Here is a 4,268-nt window from a genome sequence, read left to right on the forward strand (position 1 = left end):
CTTCTAAATCTAGTGGTGTACTGAGCTCTGTGTTTTAATTTGGTAGAGGAGTTCTCTGTGTGAAGTCAGAACAGTTAGACAGATGTTTCCTTTGTAGCTAAGTCTAAAACAGCCAGCTTAATGCTCGGACATCCATAAAACACTTGTCATGAAAGCTCCTCCTTTGAATTTGCAGACACAGGTTGATTGGTTCCTGCCTTTTGGGGAAGGAACTGGATAAAATATAGGGTGTAAGAAGAGTCAACCCCTTGAGAAGATTCCAGTTCTCTCCAGTAAGGAAAATAGTTGTCTTAATTTACCTTGTGAAAATAAAAAAGAATAGTTTCTGTATTTCATTTCGTTTTGTTTTGTTTTTTTGGGACTAGCTCTGTAGACCAGGCTGACTGGCCTCAAACTCACAGAAATCAACCTGCCTCTGCTTCCCAAGTGCTGTGATTAAAGTCGTGCACCACCACTGCCTGGCTTAGTCTCTATATTCTTGAATGATTTCTTCATTGGGGTTTCCCTGAACTGATTGTCTCCTAACCTCAGATACCAAAAAACTCTTTGGAGCCCCTGGCTTTAATGGAAACACAAACACTGCCTTGCAGCACTTATGGTTAAGCTAGACTTGCACCATCACAAAGATCTTCCAGAAGTTTAGAAGAGATTTAGAGAAAGGAGCAGTGGCAATGTTGGCACCCCAACAGGCTGCATTTGCACAAAATAGAAGGTCTTGAGAGGTTGCTTTCCCAGAACCGAGGAGCGTCACCCAAGTTGCCTTCATTATTAACATTTGGACAAGCTGTGTTCATCCTTCATAAAACTGTTCCCACAATGACTTGGACCTGACACATCCAAAGAAAACTAGTACATTAATTCAGCTACCACATTCTGTTTTTTTGCAAAAGGCAGATGCATTTGTTTATTACAATTGCTTGCAAAATAGTGTATGCTTATTGTGCAACAGACTTATTACATGCATGTAATAAATGTTAGAAGGAATGAGGAAGAAAACAAAAACTTCCCTTAACTCCACCATCTAGAATGTGGTGGTTTGAATGAGGATAGACTCATATGTTTGAATGTTTGGTCCCTACTTAATGGAACTGTTTGGAAAGGGTTAGGAGATGTGCCTTTGTTGGAAGAGATGTGTCACTATGGGTAGCCTATAGGTTTCAAAAGACTCATGCTATTCCTAGTGTGCTCTATCTCTTTGCTTGTGGATGTTTAACATGAATTCTAATTGGTATTAATAATAAAATCCCAGAGTCATATATAGGGATTAATGCTGAAGATCAGAGAAGCTGAGCAGCCAGCCACTAGAGAATTCTTTTACCTCAACCAATGCTCAAACCAAAGGAGCAGACTGCAGCTGTCTCCATTAAACCTCAGACTGCACTGAGCTCCTGTCTCCTTCTGCCTTATATTCCCCTCTCTACCCAACTATACCACTGTTGTGTCTTTCTCCCTAGTGCTGGGATTAAAGAGGTGTGATCCCAAGTGCTGGGGTCACTTTTGTGTGAGCTGTTTCTCTTTCAGATAGATTCAATCTTGTGAGGCCATGATGGTCTTGAAGTAACAGAGATCTCCTGCCTCTGTCTCCTGAATCCTGGGAATAAAGGTGTGTGTCATCACTTTCTGGCTTCTAGTGGCTTAGCTCTGCACTTTGATCTTCAGGCAAGCTTTATTTGTTACGGTGTAAACAAAAAACCACCACACAGATGTGAGCTCTCCACTCACTGTTCCTGCTGCCATTCTTTTGTTTAGCCCTCATAGAATGCAACTATCTGAAATTGTAAGCCCAGTTAAGGGATTTCTTTTATAAATCACCTTGGTCATGGCATTTTCCCACAAAAATAGAAAAGTAAACTAAGACATGGAATAATCATATGTATCATGTATGACACATTATCACCAACTACAGTGACTTCTTTTTAAATTTCCTTTTCAACAAACAGTCTACTGTGATATACTTTTATTGCAATCTCACAAGCACCTAACAGCTGTAGCAAACACAGAAACACTGTAGATTATGTGTGTGATTCCAGTTCAGAGGCCACATCTTCTCTTACCCATAAGTTGGTTGCTGTTGTTGGAGGCTGCTCGTCTGTTTCCTGGCTGCCCAGACTCCCGAAATAATCACACAGAAATTGTATTAATTAAATCACTGCTTAGTCTATTAGCTCTAGCTTCTTATTGGCCATCTCTTACATCTTAAACTAACCCATTTCTATTATTTTGTATTTTACCACAAGGCTTGTGGTCTACCGGCAAGGTTCGTGTTGGTGGCTTGTGTCTTTCTCCTCTGGCGGCTACATGGCATCTCCCTGACTCAGCCTATTCTCTCCTTTATATGTTTGGAACTCCTGCCTTGCCCTATCCAAGTGCAAGAGGTCCTGTTTTCACAGCATAGAAGACTCTCCAGCTCTCTTAAAGTTTACATATAAATAGCATATATTTACTTATATATAAGATATTTATGTATGATATAGTTGTGACACATATATGAGGTACATATTTATATAAAAAAATAAGAATCTGAAAACCTTTCTGAATTAGACATCTGAAAAACTAAGATACAAATGACTCAAAAACAAGTAATTATATTATTAAACTATCACCTATTATTAATTTAAAATAATAAATTATGTTTTAATACATTAGCAACAAAAAACAATTAAACAGAAGATTGTGTTTGCAATAGTTTTGCAACACTCATGAGCAGTGCTAAGTTAGATAAGGAAGATGTCTGCAAAGTCTACAAGAGACCAGAGAAAGGAGCAGTGGAATGCCCGGCACCAACATGCTGCATTCACACACAGTGAGGCACAAATTGCTGAGGAACAAACCTGATGAAACAAACTAAAACCACTTCAGAGAAAGTCACTAACTTTAACAAAGACTCAAACCATAGATATGTATATCTGGTTCACTGGACAGAAAAATTCAGTTCTTCCTGAGTTAATCTGTGCAATAATTTTGGTCATAATTCAAAGGAGAAGAGCAGAGTGTGGTGGTTTATGCTTGTAATTCTGGCACTGGGAAAGCAGAGGTGGTAGGTTCTCAAATTTGAAGGCTGCTTAGACAACATAATGAAACCTTGTCTCAAACAAACAAACAAAGCAACACCAACAAAGAAAGTGGGAGAAAGAGAGAAGGAGGAAAGAAAAAAATCTGAAAGGTTAATTTGGAAAAAGATCTGATAATTCTTTATCAAATTATTATTATGCACTAAGAAATAATGATCCAAGAATAGTTAGGGCAATTCTGAAAAAAATAAAGAAGGGGGATTTGCATGAAAATAACAGGACTTATGGAAAGCTGAATTAAATAAGACGACAATACAGGCGGTGTGAGAGGCATGTGTTATATAAAGGGCAGATGAACCAACACATGAATGTGGACTGGTCACTAAGAGGTCAGGTCAGATCAGGAGAGAGGAGACTATACAACAAAGTTTGGAACAGGGTAATCTGTATGAATAATATTTGGGCCTGAATTTCTGTCATTTATATCTGCTATACCTCTAAGCCTAATCCTGACCCTTCCAGCCTCTTCTTGTTAGTATACTTGTTCTGTCAATGTAGAACATTCAACACTGCCACAGAGGACAGGAAAAGCAATCAGAATGAATAGAACCCATCAGATACATTAACTGTAGATCATAGCAATTTGTAAGGCACTGGCAGAATTCAGAACATGTACTAGAAATAGGAAGTCAGTAACCTGGATGAATGATATGTGAAACTAGAATAATTAAAATATATTATAAAATAATCCAACAAACTAGAGTGTGGCTCAGAGATAGAAGGAAACAGGAAAGCAAATCCTAACCAATGTATTGATCATGTCATCCCTGGGCCAACAGTATGCTATGTCTAGATTGCTTACTTATTAGTGCCACTGTTCTGTCCCTGAAATTCTTACAAAAGAGATGAATGACTGCCTAACAGACTGATAAGCTATGTAAGTGAGCCTCAGACCAGGTCTCTTCCAGGAAAACAACAGTACGTGGGTTCCAGATGCCTTCTGTATGCTGATTGCCTTATTCTACAGTCTCACTTTTTGTCCTTATAATTACAGCCTCCTTTGTTGGAAACACAAGATCTAGATGGTACATGTGTTTGCACATCATCCCAAGTGGATTAACCTTCTCCAACTTGTGCCTCTTGGTTCTGGCATTTTATGCCCTAAATAATCTTTGTGATTGCCTCATAGTAATGTGGTCTGAGTGTTCCTAGTCTATATTCTTTGGAATAGACTGCCTGTCATTGAGACAGCCACAT

The sequence above is a fragment of the Microtus ochrogaster genome, chromosome 6, assembly GCF_000317375.1.
Source record: "Microtus ochrogaster isolate Prairie Vole_2 chromosome 6, MicOch1.0, whole genome shotgun sequence".
Classification (NCBI taxonomy): domain Eukaryota; kingdom Metazoa; phylum Chordata; class Mammalia; order Rodentia; family Cricetidae; genus Microtus; species Microtus ochrogaster.